This window comes from Lissotriton helveticus, chromosome 2_1 (assembly GCF_964261635.1).
Source record: "Lissotriton helveticus chromosome 2_1, aLisHel1.1, whole genome shotgun sequence".
In the NCBI taxonomy this organism is placed as follows: domain Eukaryota; kingdom Metazoa; phylum Chordata; class Amphibia; order Caudata; family Salamandridae; genus Lissotriton; species Lissotriton helveticus.
In genome coordinates, this window is record NC_136059.1 from 2,126,452,679 (window position 1) to 2,126,471,726 (window position 19,048).

The window sequence follows — 19,048 nt, forward strand, 5'->3', positions numbered from 1 at the left end:
AGGATGTCATTTTTCATTACTTCACAATGTCTTAATTGTAATAAAGAGTGTTCACATGTCATAAACCAGTGTATAAAAGGCCAGGCCTCAGAAAGGCTGTCAGAGAGCACCTCGAGACGATACCTTGTTGTCTGATCTGATGTGTTCTGCTCCGTCGGAATAAAACGTGTTTCCTGTCTTCCTGTCTCCAGCGCCTGCCTCTTTATTTGATAATCTTCATAAGGTATTAGAGGCGTTTAACGCCGGGCAAAATTACTTAAGAGACATCGACTAAATCGCCTGACCATAGTACTGATCTTCTTCAGCAGAGCTAATTGCCCTCACACGAGCATGTATCATAGCAGCAGGAACCACGGCGAACATTTACACGGACAGCCAGTATGCCTTCGGGGTGGTTCATCATTTTGGGCTCTTGTGGAGGGAAAGGGGATTCCTGACGTCCCACGGCACGCCCATCCTTCACGGAGATCTAGTCTCCGCCCTGATTGAAGCAGTTCTCCTCCCCAAACGATTAGCAGTGATCAAATGCCAGGCACAGAAGAAGGTGACGGACTTAGTTGGACAGGGAAACGCACTGGCCGACATCACTGCCCGAACCACAGCTGAGAATAGGACGACGACACGCATATATGTGACCAGGTCACAAGCAGAAAAATGGACTGACGCTAGGGAAACGATTAGGGACATCCAGTCGGCCAGCACACCTCACAAACTGACTGAGTGGGCACGGGTGGGTCTAAAGGACGATGAAGGCTGCTGGCGGACAAAAGACACAAACAAATGGTTGCTGCCTGACTCATACTTGATTCCCATACTGACTATGGCACACTCCCCTGCACACATAGGTTCTGCCCCCATGATTGAACTCATTTCCAAAGTCTGGCACAACAACAAAATCCCCGACTCAGCCAAACGCCTGGTCCAGCAGTGCCTTATCTGCCTACAACACAACCCCGGGAAAGGAACTGTGGTACCCCGGGGAGGGTTTGGGATCCCCGACCACCCCTTTGAGGTCCTCCAGATGGATTACATCCAGCTGGAGAGATGCCAAGGCTTGAAGTACGTATTAGTCATTGTATGCGCCTTCAGCAAATGGGTGGAAGCCTATCCAACCCGTGATAACACTGCCATGACTACTGCCAAAGTACTACTGAAAGAGTTTTTCCCTCGCTACGGCCTTTGTCGAATTTTATGGAGCGACAATGGCCCCCACTTCATAGCTGAAGTTATCCAACTAATCTTGAAGGGGCTGGGGGTAAAGCAGAGGTTCCATGCGGTCTTCCACCCCCAATCCGCTGGCCTAGTTGAGCGACACAATGCTACACTGAAACTGAAACTGTCAAAAATAGTGGCCACCACAGGACTTAAGTGGCCAGATGCCCTCCCACTGGCATTGTTATCGATGCGCTCCACTCCCACTAAGCACCACTTGACCCCCTACGAGGTTGTCTTTGGGCGACCAATGAACCTCTGGACTGCCCCCAAACCAACCTCCATTCACGACGTCCCCGACGTCCTGCTGTCAGATTATTTGTGCAAATTAACTAAAACGTTGTCTGCCATTCATCAACAGGTGCAGCAGGCCATCCCCGATGCTTCCAGGGGTCCCGGTCACGATATCCAACCGGGAGATTATGTTTTAGTCCGGAATTTTCAACGGGCAAAGAGTCTGGAACCCCGGTGGATGGGCCCCTGGCAAGTACTGATCACCACTCGGACGGCTCTTCGAGTAGAGGGAAAAAGGCACTGGCTGCACGCACACCACTGCAAGAAGGTCTCCTCGACCCTGGCCACGACAGAAAACGTCGACACCCAAGAAGAGCTCCTGAACAAAGACCGGCCATCACTGAACTGCTATCCTGATACTGAGGCACTTGAACTTGCAAAATTCTCTGATCCCACTGTGCCATCCCGGGAAGGGTATTTCCTGCGTCGAAAAGGAGGGAGCTTCGGCTAAGTAGACCACGGACTAAGTTAAAATCTCAGAACGGTGGCCTAAAACAACCAAGGGTTACCCGGAGAGAAGCTAAACAAAGTCTGTGGTTCTGCCCACTACCGAGCACCTTGAAGATGATGGAAGCGCCAGATAAGAAGATGATGGAAGCGCCAGACAAGAAGATGATGGACGCAACCGGAAATACCCACTACAGGAACCCAAAGGCTGACAATTTGCACAAATCAAAGACAATCGCCTTCTTCATTCTCTTCCTCCTTTGCCTCCTCCTCATGACTTCCTTCTGGATCTTGGAGGACAGCACACCCGCTCATCAGATGTTGCCGACCACTGCACAGCCAACCACCATGAAAGAGCATCACCTGATCTCCCTTTCGCCTCAGCTCCGAGAAAGGCGTAAGGAGTTCTGGAACAATTCCTTCGTGCAACTATTGCACCAGCACAACCTTGCTGCAAATGCCACTAACTGCTGGGTCTGCGGGTTGCTCCCGCATGCCACTGGACACTCCATCCCCTTCATCCCTTCTCCTTTCTCAGTTCACGGCTCCTGCCTCGCCTGGTTGATCCTCTTGCAGGAAAGCCACAAGGACAACGCCGCTTCTGGTCAAACAGTGTCACACTTCTACTATGGGTTCTGGCTGAACAAAACAGGAAGGACGTCTGCCCCCTTTTGTCCTGTGACCTCAGGTTCCGCCTTCCATATGAACATCCCTGCCAAAGAACGAGTTGAAATGCAAGTGCTCCACAATCCAGCTAGACCCACCTTCTCCTACCTGCGGAAGCGAACGGCTGCCACCCTGACTGTGGCCCTGTCTGTCATCAATGTCACAGGTCTCGTGTGCCTCGAAGGCCAGGGAACACAGCTGGTGGGTCACAGTTCCTGCCACATCACCAGAACATTGGTCTCAGTTGATCCCCCCTCCTTTGTTGCTTCTCCGAATATGTACTTTGTTTGTGGCATCAAAGCTTACACTTGGCTCCCGAAAGGTTGGAGGGGTACGTGCTACATCGCCTTCATTCTTCCCCCCACGTATGTGGCCCCAGCCTACCATCACCGGCAAAAGCGCGCCGGAGACATTGGACAAGCCGACTCCACCGGAGCACAGTTCCTGGATGCGGTGAAGGGACTTGTTCCTCTGTGGGGCCCAATGGCAAATAGCCGCGCTATCCGACACCTGACTCAGGCAGTAGAAACAACCATTAACATCACGGCTGGCATCCTCGCTAACAACACGGCTGAGCTTCAGGCAGTCCGCCTGGTGGCTCTTCAAAACCGCCTTGTTCTAGATGTGGTTCTGGCCGACCGTGGAGGAGCATGCCGCATCATCGGCTCCAGCTGTTGCACCTACGTGCCAGATAACTCGCCTTCAGTCTACAAAGCAATCGAACACCTCCACAGACTATCCTCCGAGGTTCACCAGGAGCAAGAAGGATGGTCGCTTGGAAGCTGGTTTTGGGACACTTTGAAGGACTGGGGATGGAGGTTGTTTACGTTTATACTGATACCAGTTGTGGTACTGTGTGGATGTTGCTTAGGTATTCAATGTTTGCCACCTTTGTGTTCACTCATTTCTAACTGTATGTGCCCTAAGACTTTGGACTTTAGAACTGAGCACATGAGTCCCCTCTATGAGATAGAAATATGTGGTCTTATGGGGATAGATCCGAATTGACAAGCTGGCGAGACATGTTAAAAGGGAGGACTGTGGAATTTTAGTTCGTGAACTGAACATCATCTGCGCCATCTTGCCCATTCTTCAGACTCACGTACGAACATGCACGACAGCCATTTCAGGTACCATGGTCTCCCTGTTCACGATCGATCATCAGCGCACTTCGCTGACCCTGCAAGCATCCCCCATGCACCCTGGCTGCCCCCGCTCTCACATGCACAAGTCATGAACCCCCCCTTTCCGCATGACTCTGTCTCCGGGAATCACACCCCGCGCCTGACCAACACCTCCTTTCCTTCCATGAATACCCCTCTTTCGATAAACCCTTCGACGCTCGATTGTCCACACCGATCCTTCCTTTCATGAATATCTCTCCTTTGATGACCCCTTCCTCTGAGCCCGATTGTCTGCACGGACCGCTGGTCATCCCTTAAGCCTGAGGATACAGTTTATTGCCCACTACTGTATGCACTCGCCCCTCTTCAAAGGAGCTACTATTGATCATGACCTCCCCACCCCCTGAGATTCGATCAGGCGCACACATTCCAAAGGAATCGGCGGAACACTCAGCTGCGTGATAGCCCCCTCCTATTGTATGGGGGGTGAGGACCTCTACTGTAGCCACGTGTTGGAATGAGCCGGAACTGGGGGGTTACCGGGGATGTCTTTTTTCCATTACTTCACAATGTCTTTATTGTAATAAAGAGCGGTCACATGTCGTGAACCAGTGTATAAAAGGCCAGGCCTCAGAGAGGCTGTTAGAGAGTACCTTGTTGTCCGATCTGATGTGTTCTGCTCCGTCGGAATAAAACTTGTTTCCTGTCTTCCTGTCTCCAGCGCCTGCCTCTTTATTTGATAAACTTCGTATGGTATTAGAGGCGTTTAACGCCGGGCAAAATTACTTAAGAAACATCGACTAAATCGCCTGACCATTTTTCTGATTTTCATCAGTGGAATAACAGAAATGCTTGCTAACCCATAAAGATGGCCCCGTAGGTATTGTGCAAGAACACAGGCTCAGGAGCTGGAGTGAATAACATGCACTGCTTTGCTTATACTAATTCCAAAGTGCATTATATTTATTACGCTCACCGGGGCAGCTGGAGTAAACACCAGCACTCATTCTAGCACTCAATCTTTCCTCACCTGACTCTGACTCAGAGCAAAGAGGAGAAAAACAAAATGGGGGAAAGGAAGATGAAGAGAAAGGTAGAAATACACTGACAACTAAAGCAGGGATAGAAAATAACCTGAAAGAGTAAGATTGGGGGAAATAGTGTGTCTTGTGGTGAATGAAAGGGGCATGGGGTGGAATCAAGATTACACAACCTTGGTATTCAGCACCCCCAATGTTCAACACATTTTTCTGAGAATAACTGTGGGGCAGGAGCTTATTCTTTTACAAATGAAGCACGGTTTGTAGGGGAAGGACATGCATCAAGTTGTGGTAGCTTTCATGTATCATGTTACCAATATCTCCCTCAATCGGTTCTCAAAACCCCATACTGAACCCATTAATATCTTCACATTACAAACCCTTACTCCTGCTAACATCATGAAAAATTGGATTACCAAACTGGTATGCAGTATTGTGAGATACAAAAACAACATATTGAATCTGCTTAAGCAGGTTTTCAACTTCTTATAGGCACTGAGTTAGCGTTTGTATCTGTGCTGATTTACTTGCAGCAGGCAATTGAAGGTGGTGATGTTGTGCCCCTGATTCTTTTGTTTCTGTCATCTTTGTTCAACTCCAGTGATCACTCTATCCTGCTGGCTCTCCTTTGTCAGTTCAGTTTGGTGTGGTGGCTCTCAAAGCAGTGACCTCCTTTCTATTAGAGAGCTCAGGGCCATATGTAGGTAATCTCAATTTACCTATTCTTAAATACCAAATTTTACCGATTCGGTATTTAAGAATAGGTAAATGGGATGTAGATAATTATTCGGTAAGTTTTACAGAATCGGTAGGATTCGGTAATTAAAAATCGGTATTTACCGATTCGTAATTCTCATTCAATCCTATGGGCCTGGAGGCCCATAGGAATGAATGGGAAGCCATTCAGTATTACCAATTCGGTAAATACCTAATCGGTAATAGGGGGAACATTTAGCAGGGTGTCACATTGACACCCTGTTGCACCCCAAAATAGTGCATGGGTGCACATGTGGCACACATACATGCCCTAAGGGCATGTATGTTTGCCACGTCGCACTGTTGTAAAAGCAAAATAATTCTCTTTCAAAGGTTTTCGATATTTAACACCAACTTGTAGTTGGTGGTAAATAACGAATCCTTAACTCAGGAATGCACTAACTTGAGTGCTCCATACATTACCCCGATTCGGTAATTTACCGAATCGGTATGTTAAGAATTCGGTAATTTACAGATTCCTTTCAATTACCGATTTGATAAAATACCGAATCCAGGAATCATGCCACCTAAATCTCAAAAGCCAAATACTGGTCGGTAACGGCCGAAATTCGGTAATTTCGGCCTTTACCAGCCGGTATTGGGCGACCTACATCTGGCCCTCAGTCGGCATTTAACAGTGAAGCATATGTCACCTGCTCAAGAGGGTCAAAGTGGTATTTTAAAGTCACAGTGTCTTTTTTAACACTGAGTTTTTGTGAAAAGATAAATTGAATGCCAGTGAACGAACAATAAACTCTGATACTCTAATGCATGGCTACAGCTAAAATCATTCAAATTGGGATACCAAATCCTGCAAATAGGTCATAAACTGTCAGATTCACTGCAGAGAGTCACTTAGAACCGGAAACACTGCAGAGATGTTAAAAACAAGCAAAATCACTGCTGCTTTCAGGTCTGTCATGTAACAGAGATCACATATGAGGCTCAACCTCACAGTATTGGCATTAACTAACGGCCTTACATCTTAGTGAAAGAGTTTAAGAAGGACAAATTCTGACATAAAGATCCTAAGGCCAGATCCATTTTTAGGAATCTGAGACTCAATTTTCTGCGTTGCCAACCTTTAACCTAGATGCTGTCTGTCTGCATTTTTCCAAGAACATGTGAAGGAGTCAAGTAATCCTGATAATGACAACAATAAAACACCTATTGCCACATCAGTCTGGGACAAGTGTCTTGAGATCTGTATTTCAAGATCAGTAACAGCAATAACAATGTAGTCTGAATTTATAACAACATACTATATTTTTTATGTAATGTGTCTAGAAAATTCCCTATATCAGATAAGATCAGTACTCAACAGTAAAAAAAAGCCTTAAAAAGTAGCCACTTGGAGTTGTATTTTGCCCCAGATTATCGCACAAGATACTAACAGAAGATTCTGACAAAAACTGTCGCACTGCCATACTGCTGCAGCATATAGTCCTATGCGGAAAGCTGGTACTAGTCAAGTACAAAAGGAGAGGAGCTGACCCCAGCAGATGTGTATTTTCCTTTCATGAAAACACTCTCTCTCTTGACTACTAATTCCTATTAAGAGATTTCACATGCAAGTTAAGCTACTCCATGCTCTCACTGTACAGCGCATGAAGATAGGATTTAGGGTGTATGGTCCTACATGATATTTTCACTATGGTCGAAATGTTCATATAATTTACATTGTTAGCAACATGAGTTAGTGCTGTTTTCATGATATTCTGTGTGGTTATTTTATGTGTGCTAAGCAACAGGAGGAGACTGTTGAAATAAAACACTTTTAAGGAAAAAGGGCTTTCCACTTAGTGCATTGCTGGTGTGTTATATTATAGAGCATGAAATTGAGTTTGATTTACCATAGCATTCCTGAAACTCCTTTAGGGACTGTAAGTAAACCAGAAAGCACGGACACAACATCGACTATGAATTGATTGCACTTGTGTGGGACTAAAATAACCCTTTTCTTTCACATCTAACCACTGATGCACTGAACTAAGCAAACCTTGCAGAGCTAAGCCCGAGTCTTATTTTATGCAACATAGCACCCAACACCAGCATTCAGATGTTTTGGGATCTTGAGTAGTCTTTTAATATGCACCCATAAAAGAACCATCATTACATCAGTATGGAGACGCTCATAGTGATTATGGATACCTTGTACAGGGCATGAGGGAGCACATATTGCCACAGGTTTTTCGAACTTGTCTTTCAAAAGGTTACTCGGTGTTTAGGGGTTTTCTGTGTCTTTTGAATCCTATGAATTTTGAATCTATTTGGGTTAAAATGGCAGTTCCTGGTGCAATAGGAGTACATTACAGAGAGGCAGTCACATAACATCTCAGGAATAGAAGTGTTCCAGATGCACAGGTGGACAGTCACAATTGTAATAGCTGTACATGCAGCACAAGAGACAGTTTACTCATCGGTGGAGTTCAAAGTTATAGACAAACCAGCAGTACTGGGGCAGTACATTTGCACACATTTACACTAACACGCATAGTACACCTTCATTGGCAGTTCTCTTTGAAGTATTGCAAGAAGTACAAAATTAGCCAGGCTGCATTGACTCTGGTATTAACAGGTAAGTACACATATACATAAATAAAACGAATTTGCACGCAACGAAATTCATTTTATTTATTTACATGTTTACTTACCTGTTAAACTCCGTAATCCATACATTACTACCCCCCACCCTGCCCCTCCCCCTCCCCACGTCACCGCCCTGCAGGAACTCCTACTGCCGACCACGGCTGTTGGCTAGTAGGTAAAGAAAATCAGCAGTTTTTTTTATTATCGACAATGGCATACACACACTTTCCAAAAGAGTATATTTTTTAAATAACATCATGTCTTCAGCATTAAATCTTCTTAAAATAGACTTATTTCTTTTACAACATGAATAGGCTCAGGTAAGAGTTATAATACAATCACATTGGGAATTGCAAACTCTTCAATCAGGTTATGTGACCTGGCAACTTCTGAATGAAACAGTCATTGTTGAGTCTTTCAATTTGACCCTGACTCAAAGAACAATGGCCGAAAAATAATCCACATACACATTTGTGAGAAGTGAGAAAATGGAAAAAAAACACAATTTTCAGTTAGTGCAAAACCAACTGTTACATGGCTGATACAATGGGTCCTGCCTATTACAACTTTTCATTTTCATGATTGTCAGAAGTACACATCGTTCGCCTGATATGAACAAATGCACAATTCACATCTGTCCCAATCATGGAACTTTCCCTTTTCCTACAAGTGCCCAAATGAAGATGAACCTTATTTGTGTTTCAACATAAAAGAATCCTTTATGTCATTCTCTACTGTGCGAATCGATTTCAATGCATGGAATGTGTAATACTTTGCTGCATGGATTGAATTATACCCTTTCTGTTACTACCATTTCGTCCATCAACACACACCATGAACTGTTAAATAATGGTTCCTATTTAATGTTAACCAACATCAGTTGCTGTGGGTTGGAGTCTGGCCAAATTTGTAATCACTGTTTCTAAACGTATACAGTGTTATGGAAGAACCTTGTGCTCACCACCTCAACATGTAATCAAACATGTCCCTTGGCCTAGTATTGATATGATGGGCATGCGTTTTGATTAACTTAGCAACTTAGTCAAGGTGTTACTACAAAAAGAAGTCCCTTGGAGTTCTCCAGCGGAGACCCATCACTTACAGACAAATCCTGTGACTGTAACAGACACAATACCCCACTCGTGTTGCTGATATTGGCTATGTGGTCTTAAATGCCTCTATAACAACTGGTAGTGTGCACCTTTTTAGGCATATCAGATCTGGGTTAGAGTCTGGCTATAAAGCTATATTCACACTGACAGCATCATTTTTTCCACTCTTTATTCTCCAGTCTTCTCAGAGGATTTCTCACCATCCTTCTGCTGACAGACCAGCTGTGATATTGTCATCTTTCTCCTGATCTAACATGGAAATTGATAACATGAAGTACATGTATCCAGCTGAGCAAAAGTGCTGAAACCCCTAGCTCACTATCTTGGGCATGCTTGGTTTGCTGAACTCAGTGAATACTGGATGTTCTCTTTACATAAAATGGATATTCTGTGACTGAGACCTGTCTGCTGGTGTTTCAACTGTCCAGCTGAAATTATCTTGGACCTACATCTGGGACAGCCCAGAGTGGACTTCCTAAGCATGAAATTGCTTCTGCAGCCGCTGCAATCACATATGAGACAATGCCGGGCAATGCATTTGTCACTGGTGCAAGATGCTCGTTATGATGGTTCTATATCACCAGTGTCACATTTTGATCAGCTCATCAGGGCATTTTCTTTAGACACAATCCCCGGCTTCTGGAGTCTGTTTCGGCCAAACAAAGATGTATGCCAATGTATGCTAAGCAAGGCAAAAACTACATGGTACCTTCTCTGCAAACTTTTCTGCCTGCAGAGCAACCACACTACAAGCGGTTGCTTGCAGGTATCGAGATGCCCCACTTGGTCGGAAGGGAGTTCATAAAATGGCAGGCAATCCTCGACCAGGGGAACAAATACCGTACCCTCCGCTGATGTGGTGGACTGGCAGGCCTCCTGCATATTTCTCAAGATTTCACCTAGTCCTTTCTCTTCTATGCCCACATCTGGGAATATTAATTTTGAAAACGCACCCCAAGGTCTCACACAAGGAAACAGTTACTATAAACAGTCTTTCATTTACCCTCACGAGGCCTTTCAGGTTGAAAATCTGAATATTTCTAAACACAGACTCCTGCCTGGGCAAGGTCTATCTGTATTCCTTCCCTCCATCCTACCCCGTGAACAGGAGGGCATGGTGCTTCCTTTTTTAAGAGTACTTCAGTAAAGGGTCTTAGCCAATGTACTGTCCTTTAACACTTCCCTTCAGTTTCAAATTTTCGAGAAATATAGAACTTGTGAGCACTCCCATTAATTCCATAACTACGTGCTAAATTTACTGATCAATTTTTTAATTATTCTTTCAAATTACTCGTATTCTGTGTTTTGAATATCTTTGTTGTGGCCTGGTAATGCTTAACGAGCTGGACATGTAGTATATCCACAGTATATTCAGACAGCCTTAATCAACATGTTGCCATTAAAGCATAAAATTCAACCGTGAGGAGCAGTCTGTTCACTTTGCAGATCTGTGTACCCAGTGCTGAGCCCGCCAGCTCGATTGCATTCACACCACATGCATAACGAAGGAGAGCCAAGCCAATATAAATTTCAAGTTGAAACCAGGATGTGTAAGCCAAAGTGTATGTTTAGTTAAGCGAAACTAAAGATATATAATTAGCCCAACTCTGGGACCTGCATTACACTAACCATTGAGTTATGTTGGAACGTTCTGGGGGACAGTTATCAAATTATTTATTAAACGTGACATAAAATGTACACAGCTATACAGTTATGCCATCATTGTTTGCCTAAAAGCACCGTAGCAATATTATCCATACAATTTAGCACAAATATGCAATGATAAATGTGCTCTTTCTGTGTTCATATTCAGACTTCGACGACGTATATGTACAATATATTCAGAGGATCTGGTTAATCCTTTGGTAATAGTAAATCTAAGTGTTAAGTTGCTTGAAAGACAAGTGCAATTCCCTCACCCGGCCTTAAGCACAATTCTGCAGCAACCAGTGGATGCACTGCAAACAGTGTCTCAGGGGCACAACAGGCAAGTGAGCCAACTTTCCAAGCCCCCAGGGCATTACAGCAGGGGGAGCAGACGCATGTACGGCCACTTCTGTAATATAAATATCACAAGCACACATGTAATGCGGGTGCTAAAGGAGTGTTTTGTCATTTGTCTGAGGACGTGGCCTCATGAACATGACAAATTTACTCCCCAGCACACGTCAATTCTAATTACCGTTTCCCAATTCAGACAACAGCAAGCAATCAGTAATGCATCACACAATAAAAATCAGTGTACACATTTTATGTTCTTCTTTTTGGTATTTTAATCATGTAGGCTTCCACACCAGCTCTCAACAGCCAACACGTGTTTTGTCGCGCAAGGGATGTCGTCCCGCGACTTCCTCAAGGCTATATATTACGTGTAATTCTCATTTGAAATGTGGTGATAATTCCGGACCACATTGGGTTTCTATTGTGAGCGTCGTTTTGTCAGTCTGATCCTGTAGCGTTTTCTGCATTTATATGATTCAATATTCAGGTTTCTCAGTCTCTATCGCATCCATGAGTAGCGACGCTCTAATGTACACCGAGTACAGCAACATGAAAAGGAGAGAAACACTATTTCCTACAATACCCACGGTATTGTAGGAGCCAGCACAGAAGCAAAGAGGCCTTTAGGAGCCACAAATAGGTGGTGTACAGGCACTGTGTGGCCCCTGGCCCCCCACCTCCCTCCCCCCAAGGCACAGAGCTGAAGAGGAACAAAGAGGGTTTAATGGACTGCGTAGGTATGACCTTGCAGGCAGGTCCTGTCACTCAACTTCACGGCTGCCTTGAGGCAGCATATTATCAGTTAAAGGGTGTACTGTTTATTTTTGTGTGGCGCAAATAAGGATATTGCGTCCTTAGTGTAAAACAGCCCCTGGAATCATTACTAACATGCATTAAAGCATGCAGGTGTGCGCGGCTGTCCAGATGAAGTGGGTTGTTACCTGTTGATCCCCAATGATCAAGAAATTTGGTGTGTGTTTGCATTTGCAGCTGTGCACATTGAGATGGGAATACAGAATATGTATGATAGGGCCTGCAAAAGCAATTGCAGGATAGTTGACATCTTTTGACGTGATCATTAATTATAATCATAGTACCAGAGACAAACCACGACCCTCTGATGGATGAACAGTATGATGTGGCAAAATTCTATGAGTCTTCTGGGGACACTACTTTGAGGAAAACACCTTTTGGAATGTCACCATAAGCCAACATGACATCTGGAAACGTTTTAGTGTACAGTTAATGGGATATTTCATTCATATATAATGCAGTATATGTTTCTTGTTTCAGCAGTTTTTACTTAGACCTCAATGTAAGGCTAGACAAACATGCATGATATATTTGTCACATTATATGGAATAAACATTTAAAATATAATTGATCATTAAATCCTTTATTTAGAACACATAGTATGCAGAAATCCACTGCACCATACATATACTGCTGTATACAATGGTGTCTGTATAATTGACACATGCAAAGTGTTGTCCACAGTGTTGAAGACCATTGCAGGAATATATAACATGGTTATTTGTATAGGACAAATCCACCCAAAAGGTCACTTTTGTTGCTATTTAACATGCTTATTGTTACTCAATTTCACACGACTTACTGAAGCCAGACGAAATATAGGAGTGAACCTTTTATCATTAGGACCTGCGCCTATGGGGTTGAGCCACATCCCAGTAGAGAATGCATCTGTCCAAACCGTATCAGACAGGCAAAAACAATTCACAATCTTTGCAGGAATGTCCTTGAATACTACTTACTTCTAATTGTAAAGTTGATAGTTAAGGCCACTGTTGGCAATCTTTTTAGGGCACTCACACAAATTGACACTAGAAAATCCAGAGAGCAACAAACTGCTTTTAGATGACCCAAGAAGCCCTCTACACACGTCTACAAACACTGAGTACCTTGCCAAAACATTTTAGAACCATTCAACTATGATACACTTAGCTCATAAGGAAAATCAGCACAAATGCAAGACACTATCAAATCACACAATTCAATGAATAATGTGGTCATTATATAATTACATTTATTTATAGTTGTTTAAGTATTTAATTGGCGTAGCAGTTTTATCCAAAGCACATTAAAATACAACAGGAACAAAATTACATAGGAATATGAAGATGATGCAACCGAAGATAGATAAGGTTGGCAAGCAACAAAACATGTAACCAGAGCTTGTTTTAAGAAAGAGAGCTGAAGGATTTTAAGTTTCAAACGCTACTGGACACAATGAGAGGGTTTGAGATCAATAAGGGTCTGTAGAATAACCACTTGGGGAGACCATCTATTGGAGTGGATGTAGAGGGATGACGTGAGATAATCCAAGAAAACTGAAGAGCAGTTAGAAAGATAGTACTTATACCAAGAACAAGACACTGTTCAGATACCATATTTACCTATAACCAGATCTTCCCCCACAATATAAATATGACAATATGATCAACTTTCTCTTATTACAAACTGCAAAGGAATATTGACACTATATGAGTATGAACAATAGTTACTTACCTGTAATCTGTGGTTCTCCAGTATTGGTGTCTTTCATAGATTCACATGCCTGAATCATTCCCCGTCGTCGGAGTGGGAGTCCCACGGTACATAAAAAAGCAATAATATGCCATAAATATGTAGTAATACCAATAGAAATGAACCAGGAAGTAAAGCAGCCAATGGTACAGTAGGCAAAAAACTTCCACATCTATGACTCTCATAGTCATTATGTATAGTCCAAACTACAGCCAATCAGGCGCCAGCACCCACCAGAATGTTCTCTCCAGAGGCTCAGGCTCTCAGATTTTCTCGCAAGGAGTGAAGGTAAACCATAATAGCCTAAAAAGCCTCTGAGGGGAGGTGGGCGGGTTGCATGTGAATCTATGAAAGACACCAATACTGGAGAACCACAGATTACAGGTAAGTAACTATTGTTCTTCTCCAGTATTAGGGGTGTCTTTCATAGATTCACATGCCTGAATCAGAGTAGCTAGCAGTACAAATCTTTGCTGAACAGACGCTCATAACACCCAGCTTGTCAGTCAGAAATGCAAATAACAATGCAGATTGAAAATACATATATCGTATAAAGCATAATCTGATGCAATCATGGAAATATGTGAAAACATAACATAAGAAGCGTCTGACAGCAGAAAACAAGAAGGTGGGAAAACAGAGGCTCACCTTAATGAAACAGATTCCGTAGAACAGCTCGACCCACAGAAGTATCAGCCTCGCTGATTGACTCTAGACAGTAATGTCTGGTAAAGGTATGGCGACTCGCCCAAGTAGCCGCTTTGCAGATCTGCTGAAGAGGGACTCCAGCAAATAAGGCCGTAGATGAGGAGACTGCCCTTGTAGAGTGCGCTCTGGGCGCAGATGGTAAAGGTCTCCCAGCCTGTGTATGGCAAAAGGCAATGGCAGCAGATATCCATCTTGCAATAGTCTGTTTTGATACTGCCTGCCCCTTACGAATCGCACCGTAGGTAATGAACAACTGGTCAGAAGTGCGTACAGTAGACGTTCTTTGTAGATAGAATTTAAGACATCTTCTAATGTCAAGCGAGTGTAAAGCTCTTTCCGCAGGAGTTTGCGGGTCTGGAAAAAACGATTTAAGAACAACAGGTTCGTTCAGATGGAAATCCGAAGGTACTTTCGGAATGTATTTGGGATTTGTGCGAAGTATGACAGAATCGCTTGTGAATTGCAGAAAAGGATGATGTACAGTGAAAGCTTGGATATCACTAACCCTCTTGGCGGATGTTAAGGCTAAGAGCAGTGATACTTTCCACGAAAGATACTTCAAGTCAGCTTTATGGATGGGCTCGAATGGGTGACGCATGAGTTGGCCTAGGACCACATTCAGATGCCACAAAGGAGGCGGACGGCGTACAGGAGGGAACATTCTAAAGAGGCCTTTAAAGAACTGTTGGATAATTCTTGCTGAGTACAGAGAATTGGACCCATCCTGTCGATATCTGGATATTGCAGCCAGAAACACCTTTAAAGTAGCATGGGACAGACCTGTTCGTGCCAACTGCAAGAAGAAAGGAAGAATTTCCTCAGGTTTTGCTAAAAAAGGGTGAACCCCTGCTGAACGGCACCAGATACAGAAGCGTTTCCATTTCAGACTGTATGTCTTGATGGTAGCGGGCGCTCTAGCTTTGGCCAACACCTCTTTACAGTCTGCCGGGATGTTCAGGTGTGCAAACTCATGGTGTTCAGGAGCCAGGCCGCTAATCTCAGCGATGCTGGGTCCGGATGGAAGACTTGACCTTCCTGAATACTGAGCAAGTTCGGGATTGGATGTAACTGAATTGGCTTGCTCTCTGACAGTAGGAGGAGCTCTGTAAACCAATACTGGCGCGGCCATCTGGGCGCAATCAGGATCAGTCGGCAAGGTTCCTTCTTCATCTTCCGCAGAACCCTTGGGACTAGTGGAATCGGTGGGAAAGCGTATGCAAACGTCAGAGACCAATCGATGGAGAACGCATTCCCCAGAGAATTCTTGTGGGGGTGCCAGCTCGCGAAGCTCAGGCATTTGCTGTTGGTACTTGTCGCAAATAGATCCAGGTCTGGCCAACCCCACTGATGAAAGATGTGGTCCACTGTTTCCTGGTGAAGCTCCCATTCGTGGGTGGTGATCGTTGTCCTGCTGAGTGCGTCCGCAAGGACGTTTTCCGTTCCCGGAACATGCACTGCTTGCAACTGTACATTGTGGTGAAGAGCCCATGTCCATAATTCCTGCGCCTCTTGAGACAGGAGAAGAGATTGAGTTCCCCCCTGCTTGTTGACGTAGTGCATACTTGTTGTGTTGTCTGTTCTTATCAACACATTGGTGTCCTGAATGATGGCACAAAACGCCTTGAGTGCAAGAAAGATGGCTCTCAGTTCCAAACGATTGATGTGCCACAGTTTCTGTTGCACAGTCCATTTGCCGCTGATCGTGAGGCCTTGTAGATGAGCCCCCCAGCCCTCGAGGGATGCATCTGTAGTGATGGTCAGACTTGGTGTTTCTTGAAGGAACGCATGACCCTGACTCAGATGACACCTCTGTGTCCACCAAAGAAGAGACTTCTTCATGAGTGGCGTGATTTGAATGAGGTCCTCGAAAGTGCCTGAAACCTGCTGCCACTGCAAGGTTAGTTCCTCCTGAAGCGGCCTCATTTGAAGTCGGCAATTTGGAAGTAATGGAATACAAGCCGATGCCATCCCTAGAAAGGATTTGTATAGTCGGACAGAAACTGACTTTCTCTGCATGAGATCTTGTGCCAGCCGACTTATTTTCAGTTGTCTCTCCTTGGAGACGAAAGCTTTGCATTTTTGAGTGTCCAAAATCGCTCCTAAGAATGCTATTCTTTGAGACGATTGCAGTTGGGATTTGCTGAAATTTATTGTCAGGCCTAGAGATTGAAACAGGTGCAGACACTGTTGAAGGTGACATTGAACGGTTCCGTGAGAATTGGCCTTTATAAGGCAGTCGTCCAGATATGGGAAAATGTGTATTCCCTCCAGCCGGAGGTGTGCAGCTACTGGAGCTAACACTTTTGTAAAAACTCTTGGAGCGGACCGTAGTCCGAAAGGAAGGACCTTGAACTGGTAGTCCCTGCCAGCCACCCTGAAGCGAAGGAATTTCCTGTGGCGAGGTAGGATGGGGATGTGGAAATATGCATCCTGGAGATCTAAGGTGACCATGCAATCTCCTGCTGCTAGAAGATGCAAAATTTCCTGAAGAGATAGCATCCGGAATGTCAATTTCCTCAGATATTTGTTTAAGGCGTGAAGATCGAGGATCGGGCGCCACTCCCCGTTCTTTTTCCTTATCAGGAAGAACCTGGAGTAAAATCCTATTCCTCTCATCCTCTGAGGAACGCTCTCGATCGCTCCTTTTTGTATCATCATTTTGATTTGGGTAAGCAGCTCCTTCAGGTGAGCTGGAGGCGGTCCTTTTGGCGGTACATTTGGAGGGAATTTTTCGAATTCTAGGGCATGGCCCCTGGCCACAATATCTAGGACCCATTTGTCTGTTGTTATAGACTGCCAATTGGAGTAAAATTTGGATATTCTTCCGCCAAGTCTTTTGTGAGGGTGGAAAGATGGTGGTGGCAGGTGAAAAGTTTCATTGTCGCTTGTCCTTGCCGCGGTAGTTAGCCTTACCCCGGTTTGTGGTGTATTGAGATCTCTTCTGCCCATAAGACTGGTAGCGCTGTGTCTGGTAGCGCTGATTACCTTGTCGGTATGAGGATTGTTGTTGTTGTTGCTGGTATCCACCTCTATTGAAGGACGTTCCTCGTCCTCTCGCTCCTCGAAAGGGCGGCTTGTGGAATTGTAGAGTGCCTAAGGATCTGGCTGTTTCAGTATCCTTCTTTATAGTCTGTAAAGCCTCCTCTACCTTGGGGCCGAATAAATATTCGCCATCAAATGGCATGTCTAGAACTCGGTTTTGGACCTCTTGTCTGAAAGCAGTGGAACGTAACCATCCCTGTCTACGCAGAACAGCAGCTCCTGCCAATTGACGAAATCCTGTGGATGCAACATCAACAGCTGAATCGATCATCTCTTCAGAGGTCCTTTGACCTTCTTGAAGAATTCGGAGCGCTTCAGCCTTGGATGGCTCAGGGAGGAGATCTATAAATGGTGAGATGTCAGACCACATTTGGCGGTCGTACCGACCTAAGATGGCCAATGCATTGGCAGCACGGACAGTTGTTGCAGCCATGGTGGAAACTCGTTTTCCGATTGAGTCTAGGCGTCTGCCATCTCTATCCGGCGGCGCCGTAACTGCAGAGGACGGATTTCTGGCTCTTTTCTGAGCCGCCTGGACAATTACTGAGTCACGTTTTGCCTGTCCAAGAAGACATGCAGGCGTTTTTTCGAGAGCTTTATATTTCTTATCAATTCGTGGCAAGACCCGAGGAATGGAAGCCGGCGTTGACATCACCTTAACACCTTCCTTCCAGATGAAATCCACGATGGGTATTGTTCTAATTTGTCGTCTGGGCTGATCCTTAAAATCGTAAAGGAAACATTCTTGTTGCGTATGCTCCATCTTCATATGAAAGCGTTCGGTCGCACGCTCCATCAACAAGTGAAAATTCGCTACATCCACCGGAGGGGAGGCCGATGCAGTCTGAGGAGATGTTGAAGGAGATTGTACCTGATAGTCATCCCACTCCGACAAATCATCCACTTCTCCTTCTTCCCGTTGGTCGTCATCATCCGAAGATTGCGGGTCTTCCTCGTGAGCAGGTTGTGGATGTGAAGGCGGACACACCGTTGGGAGCACGGGTGGAGGCGTTTCCGAAGTTGGAGTTGCCGGTCCAGAACCTGCTGATTAAGATGGTGGGAACCTCCGATAGTAATCGTCCAGCATAAATTGTAAGTTGGATATTAAATCCAAAGGAACTTGAGCAACAGGGGTACTCACAGGCATCGACACATCAACAGGAGAGTGAGAATCATCATATTCTTCATCTTGAAGTTTAATATGTAACTCCGATGGACTAGTAGCTTGCCCAAAAGTATTCTGGACCATCTCATTCTCACTGTCAGAGTCCAGAAGTTGGTCTGGCACTTCAGAGGACACCTTTTGAGGTGAAATACAAAGGGGTGAAAGCCTCATTGCAGTGTTGCGCAGTTGCTTGCCGTGGTGTTAAAAACACCGTCGACGGAGACCACACTTGTAGTGCTGTGCATGATGACAACTGCGGCGGCGTCGGAGGATTACCTCCCGATGGTTTTGTCGTCGACAGAACACCTCTCGACGACGGGACACTTTTCGCCAACGGAACACTCGTCG

At 44.8% G+C, this 19,048-nt stretch overlaps 1 protein-coding gene across 3 annotated transcripts in view; it reads right to left on the reverse strand.

Annotated features, from left to right (window-relative positions):
• Positions 1-19,048, reverse strand: part of VEGFC (vascular endothelial growth factor C) — a 551,666-nt gene that overhangs the window by 404,580 nt on the left and 128,038 nt on the right. The gene's annotated exons all lie outside the window — the stretch shown is intronic.